This window comes from Prionailurus viverrinus, chromosome F1, assembly GCF_022837055.1.
Source record: "Prionailurus viverrinus isolate Anna chromosome F1, UM_Priviv_1.0, whole genome shotgun sequence".
Classification (NCBI taxonomy): Eukaryota; Metazoa; Chordata; class Mammalia; order Carnivora; family Felidae; genus Prionailurus; species Prionailurus viverrinus.
In genome coordinates, this window is record NC_062577.1 from 57,912,372 (window position 1) to 57,927,417 (window position 15,046).

General features: G+C 45.9%; 2 long non-coding RNA genes across 5 annotated transcripts in view; one reads left to right on the top strand and one right to left on the bottom strand.

Moving 5' to 3' along the window:
- LOC125155859 (uncharacterized) overlaps window positions 1–14,111 on the top strand; it is a 45,864-nt gene extending 31,753 nt beyond the window's left edge. For 2 of the 4 annotated variants that reach the window (XR_007148382.1, XR_007148380.1), the window contains exons 4-8: window positions 5,156–5,241; window positions 6,292–6,472; window positions 9,444–9,567; window positions 13,263–13,395; window positions 13,490–14,111. This is a non-coding gene — a long non-coding RNA (uncharacterized LOC125155859). Of the gene's footprint in view, window positions 1–20; window positions 91–5,155; window positions 5,242–6,291; window positions 6,473–9,443; window positions 9,568–13,262; window positions 13,396–13,489 lie in introns of those variants that run through there. The other 2 variants (XR_007148383.1, XR_007148381.1) reach the window with 2 other exon arrangements.
- On the bottom strand, window positions 3,181–6,597 carry LOC125155864 (uncharacterized). The gene is made up of 3 exons (XR_007148388.1): window positions 6,535–6,597; window positions 6,362–6,455; window positions 3,181–3,477 (listed from the first exon to the last, which is right to left on the bottom strand). It is a non-coding gene; the product is annotated as an uncharacterized LOC125155864 (long non-coding RNA).
- Window positions 14,112–15,046: the final 935 nt, after the last annotated feature.

Consider the following 15,046-nt stretch of genomic DNA (forward strand, 5'->3'; position numbering starts at 1 on the left):
GATGTCAGCAGCCTCAGGAGACTGCCTGGCTGAGGGAGGGAGAGTCCTGCCTCTCCTTCTGGGTGGTGTGGGGGTGTTTTGTGTGTCTCGGTAAGCTGGCTTTCCCGGGGGGAATCAGGGCCCTGCAGCATGGGGGTGGGGGGCCGGTTCACGGTGTGTGTGTGTGTGTGTGTGTGTGTACCAGTTCCCAGGGAGGTGTAGTAGAGGATTAGGTTAGGGATCCAACCTAAGAGGGACCTTGGCGGTGTTCAGCCCAGCTCCCTTCTATACTGAGGAGCAAAGTGACTTGTTTAAGGTCAGTTCTCAGAGTGGGTCTTTTCCTTGGGAAACGGATTCGGACAGGCGCCAGTTCTTGGTGGGAGAGGAAAGGGGAGCCTCCTTCCAATGAGGGAAGGGAATTCCTCCGATGAGGTGGTGCTCTTAAGATTGCATTCGTAGTGCGCGTACAACCCTTTCTGCATTTGGAATATATGTGCGCTCGTATTTTCAAAAACCTTTAGAGCAAGTATAAGCTACTCCCCTTAACACAAAACTCAGATGTATGAGAAAATATCTGAGTGCGACGATATGAACTATTTCTTACCCTTACTATTCTCCTGGGACTCTTAAAGTAGCGAGTGCCTCTCTAGAGTTTCTCGTGAGAGTTTATAGTCATTAACTGTTTGAGGGATGATGGGAAAGAGGGTCTTTTGGAGGGAGGGATAGAGGATCTGGAAGCTGAAGAGTTAGGACGCATCATCTACTCCACGGAGGAAGGCATATTGGGCAGAAATGAAGAAAAAGCACCTCAGGAATGAAAATTTATGTTTTGGGGGAAAATAGGATTTCATAGGTAACCTAGCTGTGAATATTCATAAAATAATGCCACTTATATTTAGCTTAGCATAGTGCCTGGCACCTGGTGTGTAATAAATATTTATTGAATGAATGATGCGTGAATGTCTCTGATGGTTTGGTCCCTTTTCGTGTTTCTCTGCCAAGAGAGAAATTAATAAACTCAAGTGGATTTGTGGCTGGTTAGCTAATGCTTGATTATGTTTACTTACTCAGCATTCCTAGGGTGACTGGCCGTGAATTAAGATGATGACTTAGGAGTGTTTACCAAATTGAAAGTGACCTTATTTAAGTAGAAATTTCAAACACTTAAAATAATGACCCAAAGGATGGTTGAACTAATTGAAGCAGGATTTTATTGATGGGGGAGCCACCCTTTCCTTATAATTAAAAAAAAAAAAGTTCCTTGCTAGACCTTGCATGATTGCCCGAGAGAGGAATTTCGCCTGTGAAGGCTATATATGGGGAAGAATTAATTTCTGGGGCGATGGCTTCCCCTGGGGGCCAAGACAAGTTGAGGGTGTGGTTTGGAGGGGGTGTGGTAGGAATGCCACATTCCTTCCCAGTGGGCTGGGTTTGCTTTTTTTTTTTTTTTTTTTAAAGCGTATTCATTTATTTTTAGAGAGAGAGAGAGGGAGAGAGAGGGCATGAGTGGGGGAGGGGCAGAGAGAGAGGGAGACAGAGAATCCCAAGCAGGCTCCACAGGGTCAGCACAGAGCCCAAAGCAGGGCTTGAACTCATGAACCATGAGATCATGACCTGAGCTGAAATCCAGAGTTGGCTGCTTAACTGACTGAGCCACCCAGGTGCCCCCATCCATTTCCTTTTGGGGAGAGATGATGGCTGACTGGTTTGCCAAAGCTTGTGGAGTGATTTTTCTGCCTCTCTCCTTCTTTCTGACTCTTCCTTTCAGGGGAGCTAGCGTGTCCAGGTTTACTCATTTACTTTCTAGCTGCCGCATGTGGATGCACTTTCTCAAGGCAGCAGCCTCTGGCTCAGGCTTTGTTGTTTGGCCATATGATTGCAAGTGCTCTCACTTGGAAAAGCCTCGGACAAACAAAGTGCATTAAAAGTTATCAGGGACGCCAGTCAGTTATGTCTCTCTCTCTCTCCGGAGCATTGCCATTTTAGCAAAGCCTCATGAATGGTTAAATCGAGAAATAGTCCTTGGCCTGGGGTAGCTGTGTGCTTTGTGGTCCTGAAGTCTGCACGCCCGTAGGCTGGTTCCAGCTCTGCCAGGTTAGACCAGATCCCTCAAACGTGGTCCTCGTTTTGAGACTGAGTATTTGTTAGATAGAGAATGAGTGTACGAGACAAAGAATAGAGAATGCGGCCTTTCCCAACTACCTGATCTCAGAACCTTTAAGACAATTTCTCTTCAAGGAACATCTACGAGACTCTTATTTCAGGGATCCTGCTCTGGGAAGTTCTGGACTAGGCTGTTTGCCCTTGGCAGAGTTGCTTAATGTCTCCGTGCTTTATTTTTCTCATCTGTATATTGAGGGAGGTGAACGAGAGAATTTCCAACTCTCCTTAGGACTGCTGAATTCCTACATCATGGGAAGATTTCAGGCCCCACAGGGAGCCACTAGGGGAGGGCCAAGAGAAGAGCCTTCCTGTTCCTTCTGATGACCCCCTGTGGCCCCACGTGGTCAGATGGCTGCAGAAATAGAATCTGCTCGCCCCAGCTTCAGAAGTAGCTGGGTTGCCCTCAGTGTATACAGCTGTTTGCTGAGCCCACCTTTGCCCCTGAGGTGGCCGGGGTGGCTGTCCTTCCAGTAGCACTGGTGGGTATCAGGCAAACTCGGTGAGGAGCACCTGGTCTCAGTGCACACTCACTAGCGGAGGCTGCTCTCGGGCCGGCTCCTATTTTTAGCTGTATCTGACAGAGACAGCTTCCCGATTACCGATCCCTCTCAAGTGCCAGTGTGCCTCCCAACAGACTCTCATGATCCAAAAGACAGGTGGGCACAGTCCTTGATGTTATAAAAAGGCAAGGGGGGGAGGGTAGAGCAAAGTGGATACAGCCAGGACCCTTGATTTCCATCCCCTCCCAGGGCCTTGGTTTCCTTTCTATAGAACAAGGCGGGATGCTCTCTGAACACCCGCCCAAGTGTAAGGTTCCATCAAGAGCCAGTCTGTGCAGGGGAAGGACAGAGGCTTGAAGCCTTAAGACCCGAGCACCAGGACAGATTCCAGCGACTGCATGGTGCCCGGCACAGGGCAAACAGTTTGTAAATGTTAGCCAGTGCCTGTTCCATCCGATGCCCGGGAGCAAGGGCCGGGGGCAATATAATTTCGGCATACTTGTATTTGCTCAGGAGAAAAATAGAAAGAAATGCCGGTGCCATTTTATTCAGTTAAGACTGCTCATGTGTTCAACTCAGGACTCTCCACAGGGTTAGCAACCTAGCAGCATAGAAGTCAGTTCTCTGTTCTGCTTCCTGGGCCAGGAATTCAGTGGGTGCAGGTCTAACGAATGCAGAATGCTAAGGACTTTGATGTCAAAGCTGCTTATGGCATCCAGGTCACTCCAGACTTCTGAGAATGCTTGTGTCCTATTCAGCAGGGCCATCGAGGCAGGTATGGGGCTGGGGGGCAAGTCCCACGGAAAACAGATTGATGATGAACAGGAAAGACAGCCTGGAAGAGAAAAGAAGTCCTAATATATGCCAGGAAGGTGGGGCCTAAGGGCCAAATATGTCTGTCTGTCTGTCTACCTATAGATAGATTTATCTCTACCTATCTATCCATCCATCTATCATCTATCATATCTATCATCTAGATCTTTATCTGTCATCTATTCATGTATCATCTCTATATCCATCCATCCATCCATGCACCCATCCATCCATCCATCCACCTATCATCTATATCTATCTATCTATCTATCTATCTATCTATCTATCTATCTATCTATTATCTATATCATCTATCATTTATATCTATCTATCTATAATTTATCTGTTATCTATATCTATCATCTATCTTATCTATTTATCTATATCTATCATATCTATGTATTTACCTACCTATCTACCTATCATATCTATCTATCTCTCATCTATCTGTCATCTGTCTATAATTTATCTGTTATCTACCTATCTATCTATCTATCTATAATTGATTTGTTATCTATCTATACCTATCATCTATCATTTATCTATTATCTATATCTATCATAGCTATCTATCTACCTACCTACCTATCTACCTATCTATCGTATCTATTTATCTATCTGTTGTCTATCTATCTATCTATCTATCTATCTATCATTTATCTATTAGCTATCTAGCTAGCTAGCTGTGAGCCTTGGGTCTGTTTTTAGTACCACCTGGTGTGAACTATTTTTGTCTTTCTCCTTCAGGTTGCCTGAGTCCCTGCTCAGGAGATTGGACCTTTACAAGAGTGTAGGCCAGAGGCAATCACTCCAATTGCTGTGTTCCCCAGGGATGTCTTTGTTTTCAGGCTCCCCCTACATTATACATTTCTGTAGTATTTATTATCTAGAGGAATCTAAGGGAAGCCTTGAAATTGCATACCGTTTTGGGGGGATTGGATCACCTTCTCAGCTTATAACAGACTTATATACTAACGCCCAAGGCTAGGCTTATAGTGTAGTAGTCATTATGCCTGAAACCTGCACTGCGACTTTGTCTGAGCCCATTGATTTGGGAGGAGACCATGGGAGAGACACCTGTGTTGTGGTATGAGCTTCGGAAGGAGAAACTCCTTGCCGAGTGACTTCAGGCAAACACTTCAGCTTCTATGGACATGTTTCTTTTTGATAAAACAGGGATGCCAAATAATGCTTCTCCAGGATTGCTATAAAGATTGAGTATCACTTAATATAACCTACCAACTACCCTTTACTATTCACCCTGTCAGGTATGTGATTCTCACAGCAATGCAGCGAGTCATGTGGCATGACCCTATCTTATAAATGAAGAAAAAGAAGCTCTAAGAGGGGCCATTTGTCCAAGGCTACAGAGCTGATGAGTGATGAAGGCAGGATTGGGTCCAAAAAGTTTTATTCCTGAGTGCAAGCTCTTAGTTACTAAGCCAGACCACCACCACTTATGCAAATGCCTCAAAATGCTCATTATTGTTTTTACAGGCTCCATGGAATAAATGTACTATAAAAGTGCCCCTCCGAGGCACTAAATGGTACATTAACTCCAGACCAGCTCAAACCACTGTTGTTATGTGATCTATTTACACTTTGGGGTTCCTTGTCTTTCAGAAGGCTTACAACCTTTTCAGCTTTAAAGACTTACATTAACCTTTGAGATTGTTTTGTATAATTTTCTTCCTTTTGCAGGCAAGGAAGCTGAATAGAAAAACAACTTTCCTAAGCTCAAAGAATGAATGGCAAAGCCAGCAACCGTTGACTCGTCGATGCCTGAGGTGACCCATATTTCTGTAATGAGGAATTCCTTCCAAGGCCATCTGGAACATGCTGTATCCATTGGGCAGACCACTGGGCATTTCATACTTTATCAAAGCCCCAGAAGGGGCAGAGCCACTATCATGGAAATCTCTCCATAATCCAGCATGACTACCCACCTCCTTCCTGCCCTTCAGAACAACCTTTGACACTGAAATTCGAAAGCAGTGGAAGCCTTTGGTGGTCTCTCGGGGGGAATCTGTACTTCACAGAGGCTCTGGGCGGTTAGGAGGAGGACTGAGGGAAATTGAGTCCTGTCTCTCCTTCAGCATTCCTCGCACACAGATTTTCAAGAAAATATGTCATGTGGGAGGTAGAGACAAATGCCATGGGCAAGGTGAAGGGTGTCCCCACAGGGTGTCACATAGAGGGGCCAAGTTGGCATTTGGCATAGAAATTGAAAAGGAGAGCATGAATCCTGAGGGAGGCAGGTAAGAAGGTCTCAGAGTTTTCCCAGCATCTTTGAAAGGCTGTTTTTTGTTTTTTGTTAATGTTTGATTTATTTTTGAGAGAGCACATGCCGGGGAAGGGCAGAGAGAGAGGGGGACAGAGGATCTGAAGTGGGCTCTGTGCTGACAGCGGTGAACCCAATGCGGGGCTTGAACTTATGAACTGTGAGGTCGTGACCTGAGCTGAAGTCTGACGCTCAACTGACTGAGCCACCCAGGTGCTTGGGCTCTTGGGTTTTTGGAAGGGCTGCTGTCAGAGGTCAATGGAGTCATGTGGGTGTGTCATTGCCATACTCCCAGAAGGACAATGGGGGGAGGACCACGGAGCTCCTGGGAAGAAAGCTTACTCTACCGTGGGTCTTACAAGGAGCGTCTGTATTTCTGATCAGAGCCCATGAACTCACTCCCCCAGGAGGGTCTTCCCAGCTCTTTACTTCCTGGACAGACTGAAGAAGACACCCTTAAGGCCTGGCCAGAGTCCCAGTGGTGCCAAGCAAGGGGAAGGCAGGTAGCTGAGCGACTGGTTAACGTTGTGATAAATGCTTTCGCTTCTGTCTCCAGGCTGACTCTCAACCTGAGCCCTTCTCCACAAGACCCCAAGTGTCCAAGTATCAGAGGCAGGCTCACTAACCTGTCGTGGGGCTCAAATAGCCCCTGCTTCATGGATCACGCTGTCTACCTTCCTGGAGAGCTTGCTTCAGATAAATGTCTCTCCACTTCCCAAACTAGGAAGGATGGAAAGGTTAGAAAAACCTCAGGGAAAATCCTGGTGCACGCGGCTTGCTGTGTCATTTGGCCACTCACCTTCACCCCTATCTCAGAGAGAACCCAGCTTACAGCCGCCATGCTTCTGTGTAAAAACGGGCCGTGCTGGGTTCTCTCCAAGATAGATTCTTTTGCTGTTGCCCTAGTAACAGAATTATTAAAGCTCCAGCCTTGGGAGTATTTGTGCCTGGTGAGGTAATGTCTGTCGCATGCAGCCTTTTCATTCCCACCCCCACCCCTCGCCTCAGGCCCTTTGTACCTCACACCTAGACTCATGGACTGCCTTCCTCCTTGGCCTCCATGCCGCCTGCCCACCCTCCCCGCCAGGGTGGCTCCCAGCTGAGCAATACCCTTTCTCAGACTCAAGAGACACTGTGTTGGTCGTATTCCCCATCAGCCTGGCATTCTGAGGCTGATGGGGAATTCAGTGGTCCATACCACTTTCCGAAAACCCACAGAGCCCTCTGGGCTTGAGTAGAGCAGGATGTGGTTGCAGTACAGTGACAGGAAGCCACAGGGAGAATGCACCAGGCTAAGGTAGTGACTGGTTCGTTGGGAGGCAACACAGTGTAATAGTTCAAGCGTTTGGGCTTTGGAATAAACGGTCTATAAAATGTGATCTCTCTCACAAAATAGCTGTGTGATCTTGGGCAAGTTTCTTTCTTTCTTTTTTTTTTTTTAAATTTTTTTGAATGTTTGTTTATTTTTGAAGGAGAGAGAGAGACAGAGTGTGAGCAGGGGAGGAGCAGAGAGAGAGGGAGACACAGAATCCAAGGTGGGTTCCAGGCTCTGAGCTGTTAGCATAGAGCCCGACCCAGGGCTCGAACTCATAAACCGTCAGATCATGAGCCGAAGTCGGTCACTTAACCGATTGAGCCACCCAGGCACTCTGATCTTGGGCAAGTTTCTTTTTTTTTTTTTTTTTAAATTTTTTTTTTTTTTTCAACGTTTATTTATTTTGGGGACAGAGAGAGACAGGGCATGAACGGGGAAGGGGCAGAGAGAGAGGGAGACACAGAATCGGAAACAGGCTCCAGGCTCCGAGCCATCAGCCCAGAGCACGACGCGGGGCTCGAACTCACGGACCGCGAGATCGTGACCTGGCTGAAGTCGGACGCTTAACCGACTGCACCACCCAGGCGCCCCTTGGGCAAGTTTCTTAACTCAAGTCTCAGTTTCCCCAGATGCAAAGCAGAGATAATGATAGTACCTTCCTCGTGAGGGTTTCGCTGCCCAATTAAAGATCTTGTAAAATGCTTGGCTTAGTATCTTTGAACGTAGAATCACACCGGAAGTGCTAGCTGTGATGGTCAAGATGGCGGAGAAAGGGGGAAGGGCGGCCGTGTGACAAGTGGAAGAGAGAGCGGTGTCTGGTTTCGGCCAGTGGGTAGGAGTCATGCAGGTAGAGAGACCAGGTGCAGAAGGAACCCGTTTGTGAGAACAGATCACATTTTTGCTTTGGGTCTTCTTGAGTGGGAAGTGTCACGGTTCACTTTTCCTGATTGGCACTGAATGCCAGGCACTCTGCTAAGCACATTCCATGCATCATTTCTTCTAGAATTCCCCCTCCCCACTGCAGCCCCCTGAGATAAGGCTTAGTAACACAGGGCAAGGTTAAGTAGCTTGACGCGTTGTTGAGCAGAAGAGCTGGGATTTGAACCCAGGTCTGTGTGCCTCCAGCAGTGCACTCTATAAGCTGCCTTGACTGGATATCTTGACTGGAGTTAGGAAGTCGGTCCATGTGCGTGTGTGCACCCATGTGCACACACTTTTAAAGCTAACATGGTCTTAAGGGGCGCATAATGGTTTGCAATGCTTCCTGCCTAGGCAGCGGTCTGCCCCCTCATCTGGGGTCCCTGTGTGTAAATTTGGCCCCTAGACTTGGGGACTTCTTTTACAACAGGTGCTCTCCTGCGCTTGTGCTCAGAGTCAGTGACTCAGTGCTCAACTCTCACCCAGTCTTCCTGCCTCATTCTCAATCCCCCCACATGGCATCCTGGTCTTGAGAAGTGCATTAGCATCTCTGAACCTCAGTTTCCTCCTCCGAACAACTTAAGCAGTTAGAGAATTGCAGGAAGCATCAAAAGAGACAGAGTTTTCTTGAGGAAAAGTGCTGTTTCAGATTTCTCACCAGTCCCAGTGCCTGGGCCAGTGCTGGGCATATACTGGGTGCTCTCTGGTTTCTGAACGAATACATGCCCAACTTACGGCTTATGCTGATATGTATGGTGCAGGGTCCACCCCTGTTTTTGACTCTACTGAGATTGCTTCCTTTTCTACTTGTCCTGCTGTCCTGAGTGGTTACCCCAATTTTAGTGCTTTAGGGCTGACTTTCTTTAAAGTTTTGGAGTCAGCTAAACCACAATGGCAGAACTGGGTTACAGCGCTGGTGTTGGGTGTTGCTCATGTATGTGACGGGGATGGGGAGGGGGTGGGAGGTAGCAGGTGTGGAGGGACAAGGGTGTAGACTGGATCCTATTTCCTCCACAGACTTTTTTTCGTAATTGAACGTATGAATTTACATGCAGTAAATGGAACCCAGGTGCTATGGTTGAATCTTAAAGGCCAGTGTGATGGTATTAGGAGGTGAGGCCTCTGTGGGGAGGTTAGGTTGTGAAGATAAAGCCTCATGAATGTGATTAATGCCTCATAACGGAGGACCCCAGAGAGCTCCCAACCCCTTCTGCCCTGTGAGGATACAAGAAGTTGGAGACCCAGAAAAGGGCCCTCGCTCAGTCATGCCAGCACCTTGACCTTGGACTTCCAGCTCCCAGAACTGTGAGAAATAAATTTCTGTTGTTTACAAGACGCCCGGGCTGTGGCATTTTGTTACAGCAGCCTGAACAGACAGCAGGGTACAATGAGTTGGTTTTTAACAGTTTTCTGTTCTTTTAATAACAATACTTCAACATGACAAATTTCAAATATTTTTCCCCCCTTCTTTCCAGGTATTTACACTTTCAGTAACCTGCGTATGGATCCCACTGCTATTTAATTAAGACTTAAACCTATAAAGATGCACATTTAATACTCAGAGTAAACCCTTGACTTGTTTCCTTTGAAGATAAACAGGTGAGATACCTTCTTGAACTCAGATTTCTGAGATAATTAAGATTAGTTGCCATAGAGAGAGAGACAGAAACACATTAAAATGTATCATACTTTTCGTGTTTAGGAAACTCACTTAGTTAAATATTCAGGGCCATTAAATCTACCCAGACCCAGATACCTATTAATCTGCTGGCCACACAGCCTCCAGAGTGATCTGTCTTTGTCAGGAAAGCCTTCTAATTGCTCTGTTCCTCTGCGCAGAAACTTCTAATGGCTCACCATTGTCCTGTGTACAGATGGTGTTCCCGACCCTCAGGGCCTGACCCAGCCTCCTTTCCCCAGCTCATTTGCTACTCCCTAGCCTCATAGGTGCCTGCTGGCCCCCTCTGACCCCTGCAGTGTGCCAGTTCTCTCTATATTATATACCCTTTGGGTCCTCTGTCTTGTCCTCTTGTGACTTTACGAGGTCCCGCTCACTCTGTAGGTACCCACTTTAAATTCCACATCCAGGTTAAATGCTGGGCCTCTTTAGATTCCTCTAGACAGAATTACCCTAGGCTTTCTTGGACTTTGTACCTGTATGACAATTCTCATTATAATGTACCATAATTATGCATTCCCCACCCACCCCCCTTCCAGACTGAGAGCACCTTGGGGCCCAGAGACCAATTCGTTATATGAATATGTAGAATGCCTTATATGAATGTGGAGATTCATATACTATCTAGCTTATAGTAGGTCCTGTATTACTCTTGTTGGAGGAAATTAAGTTGATGGCATTACATGGTCAGTTAATAGTGTGTGTTAGGATGTTATAGAGATTTTTTCAAGGAATGAATTATGTGACCCAGCCTTTTCTGTGGTGCCCTGTATAAAAGCTCCAGAGAGTGTGTGTGTGTGTGTGCATGCGTGTGCGCGTTCGTGTTTTAATGTTTATCCATGAGATCAGGACCTGAGTTGAAGTTGGACGCTTAACCGACTGAGCCACGCAGGTGCCCCCGTGCCATAGCTTATTTTAGTTCTCTCTCCATTGATGTTTAGATTGTTACCAGTTTTCTGTGGGTAAACAGTGCCATAGTGAACGAGCTTGGCAGTGGTCCTTGATAAGGCCATCATAGGGACCTGTTTAGAGAATTGTGCCCTTGAAGCAGAACGAACAGCACTGGCTTGTGGAGAGCACCATTTTCACACGTATAAATGACTATTAGGGAGTCAGAGTTTAAGAGAAGGAAAGCCCTTTTGAAACCGCTAGTCCCAGCCACTGCTTCTGTGGGCAAGAAAGCAAACTTGTCCAAGGTCACGTGGCCCTTTGGACACAGCTGATGTTAGGACACAATCTCTTGACTCTCAGTCCATGCTTGGCAGAACTGCCTGTTGCGTGCCCAGGCACTTCCAGTGGTCAACTCCCCCAAATTGGCTGAGCTGCACGATGTGAACATAGCTCTTGATTGGAGGCCATGAGGTGTAAATGAATGAGCAAAGATTTGGGGCCAAGCTGACCTGGAGTGAATCCTGTCTCCAGCTCTTACAGTACTTGACTCTGAACCTTGATATCCCCACATGACAAAAAACACTTGTCACAGGTGGCGTGGTGGTGTAAACCCCCTGCCCCACCCTGCCTGGTGCAGATGCTACGTGGGAACTCCCTTCCTCCCACCTGCTTCTCCTTCTTCCTTCCAATGCAGTTGTTAGGAGAAGCAGATCGGCAAAAAAATTTTTTTAAAGCTCACCTATTTATTTTGTGTGTGTGAGAGAGAGTGCAAGTTGGGGAGACACAGAGGGAGAGAAAGAGTCCCAAGCCGGCTCCATGCGGTCAGTGCAGAGCCCGATGAGGGGATGAACTCATGAACTGTGAGATCACGACCTGAGCCAAAATCAAGAGTCAGGGGCTTAACTAACTGAGCCACCCGGGAGCATCCCCCACCCCAGAAAGGTTTTCATAAACCTTCAAGGAAGCAAAGGCTTCAGAGAGCAAACCAAAAACAGTGTTCTATGTGGATACATGTAATTTCAAGCTTTATTTTGTTCTGAAAATAATGTCCTAACTCAGATGTTTCTAAGCAAACTACGAATATATTAGAGACATCACTCTCAGAAGATGTGTGGTGATAAGACTGAGAACGATTAGGGAAAACAGAAATCCTTTGATAATCCTCATTTTAAAAGAAAACTCTGTCTTTTCTGAGTATAAAACCTTTCTCCCCCCAATTATGATGTGTTTTGCAAAAACATGGAAAGTACAGAAAAGTATGAAGAAGAAAGTAAGAGTAATGCATAATTCCATAGGCACTATTAGCCTTTTGATGAGTTTCCAGGCTTTTTTCCTGTGCAGATTGTGATATGTGCCACTCGAATGTCCCTTTGCTAGAGAGCTGGTGAGCTGCTTCGGAATTGGCCTCAGCTTTTGAAGCAAAGTCCTAGTTTTCTAGAGCTGGCCCCAGACGGTGACTGAGCAAGGCTGCTTCATAGGAGCCTATCTAGTTTTCAGACAGTTTCTCCTCAGATGGCTGTTGGCTTTTTATTTGGCTTTGGGACATATAAAAGTTTTACATTTTTAAAAAAGATTTATTATTATTATTATTATTATTATTATTATTACTATTGTTTTTTTTTTTAGAGAGTGAGAGTGAGTGAGGGAGGGGCAAAGGGAGAGGAAGAGAGAATCTCAAGCAGGATCCACACCCAGTGCAAAGCCTGATGCAGGGCTCAATCCCAGGACCCCAGGATCACGACTTGAGCCGAAATCGAGAGTGGGATGCTCAACAGACTGAACTACCCAGGTGTCCGAAAAGTTTTACATTTTTATGTAGACTAATCTAATGTTTCCTTTTTTTGATTTCTTCCAGTGTTTTTATGCCTAAAAAAATTTTTCTTCATCCAGAGATCAGGCAAAATCTTCATTTTTTTCCCTTTTGTTCATAGTTTTATTTGTTAAGTCTTTAATCTGTCCAATATTTATTTTGTTTTATGGTGTCAGGTGAAGAATCTAGAAGGAGCTCATTCAAAATAGTTTTCTGGGCCCCGCTTATTGACCAAAGGCAAGTTACTTAATCTGTTTTAACATCCATTTCTTTATTCACAGAGGGTAAAGGAAATCCGACTTCGCAGGGTTAGGTTGAAGAAGAAAACAGGTCATGGATATGAAAACATTTTATAAATGCCATAGGAGTGTTGGTTTTTGCAGTTGTTTTTAAGTGAGAAAATCATGTGTGAATGCTTGTTTGGTCTGGTCTTGTTTCAGTCCACTTATGAAAACAACACTGACAGGGCTGGCTCCGAAGATCCCAACAAACCCAAGACTACTGGACCCACAGAGAGGTTGTAGGGTGCCACAGAGGAGTTCACACGTAGGCTGTTTATAATAAGTATGATTCAAGGGCCCATATGTTTATGGGTACAGAGCAAAGGAGAATTCATTCTATATTGGGGTTGGGGTGCTGATCCATCAGGGAAAGTGGCCAAAGCCTTTCATGAGTAGTGTCTGATGAGGGGAAACAGTTATTTGTCTCTGGAGTCCTGAAGGACCACAGAGCGGTTGGGATTTCAGGAATTATTTGAATGATAGGAGACACATGGCCTGGCATGTTGAGAGGGAGGGTTTTCCAGCCATGCTGTGCTGTTTTGGAGCTGGCCTGGGGGCTGGTCGAAGTCAGACTCAGAAGGGTGAGTTGGACTGTGTTATCTTGGCGTGGCCACGATTTCCTCTCCTCATTTAGACACGAAGAGAGATCTCTTATTTCTCATCGGAGGGAGATACAAAAGAAGGTTGCTGGCAGACAGAGCCAATTCTTAACCACTGAGAGGAGAGGCTAGCTGAAGACCTAACATCCTAAGGAAGGCTCTCCAGATGTAAGCATTTCACCTCCATATTATTTATTGACTTGCTTTCTTCTTTCCTCTCTTTTCAAACCTACCAGCATGTTTCAAATGTGTTTAATTACAGGAGGTCTGGAGTCTGATGGAGCCCCTAAAAGGATACTGTCCCTAAAAACTGGTAGCAGAGAGAGAAGTGTGGAAGAAGGAAAATAAGATGAAAATACGTTCTTCGAAGTTAGGGAGTTCTGTCTCCTTCATTTTTGAGTGATTTAGGGAGTTTCGTACAGAGAGCAGGAAGCAGTGGGTGTACAAGATGTACTGGTTGGTTGAATTAGGGAGAGAACAGACCAGAGAAACACCCTTTGGTTAGTCAAGAGTTAACACGGTTCTCTTGAAGAGAGTAATTGGCGGTGGCTGAGTTATAGTAACACTGCACATTCCCTGCTAAGTGCACATTTCCTGTTCAGGACGTGGATTTGATGGGGCCTTTTAAAAGTAGGTGACTTAGGCGGTTCTTTTTATTGGGGGGAAAATCAAGATAATATGGTCTGGCTTTGGAACCTAATTTCCCATTATTCCTCATCAAGGGCCTTCATCCAGGCCACGCACGTCTACTCGTGATTCTCCAAATCTAAACAGACTGCACAGATCCTGCCTCTGAACCTTTGTTTATGTTGTTCCTTCCAAAGGCTGCACCCTGTCCTCTCCCCTCTCCTGAGATCCTACTCTCCTTCAAGACCTGAGTCTAGCTTCTTTTTTTTTTTTTAATATTTGTTTGTTCATTTTGAGGGGGGGGGGGTGCGTGGGGAGGGGCTGAGAGAGAGAGAGTCCCAAGCAGGTTCCTCACTGTCAGCACAGAGCCCCGCGCGGTGCTTGAACTCACAAACCGTGAGATCATGACCTGAGCTGAAATTAAGACCGGGTTGTTTAACTGACTGAGCCACCCAGGCGCCCCTAGCATCGTTTGCAAAGCTGCCTCAAAAGCCCTTCCAACTTTCCTCCTTTTCCTGCACTCTCTCCCTCTCTGAATTTCTCCTCTCACTGTTAATGTGTATGTAATTTATTTGCACTCCTATTCTCTGATGCAAAGTTAGTGTTTTATATGCATACATTTGAATCTTCAATTAGATAATATATTTCTTATTGTCTGAGACCTAGTTTTCTATTTCCTTATTATCTACCCCCCTCCCCCCCATAGTGCTTAGTATAAATCTGCCCCCAGACCAGGTAGCAAAAAGTTATTTGATAGTTTGATGATTTCAGAAGATTCCATGATGCTCACCCCCAGGTAAATTATCTTTGTGATGCTAACAAGGCAGGAACAAAGGCAATGTTTGATTTAGGCTCAGCACGTGGAGCATACTGTCAAGGGAAACGAAATAGTTGCCATGAGGGTACATCAGCTACTGGTCAGTCTTTCTCTTTCTGAATTCTACTGGAAAGTCTGGCTTCCTGGATGAAAAGCAACTGAGGCATGACCCTGTCCTCTGTGCGCAGGCCAAGCATGGGAGACAATAAGGATACCGATGACTAAAAGACAGCATGGTAAACTGGATAGAGGGATATAGAGAGGGTTATGGGAGTCCAGAGAGAGGGCATCCAAATGAAGCTAGGTTAAGCCATCAGGGAAGACTTCCTGGAGGATGCAGTGCTTGACCTAAGTTTAGATACAGAAGAAAGGAAA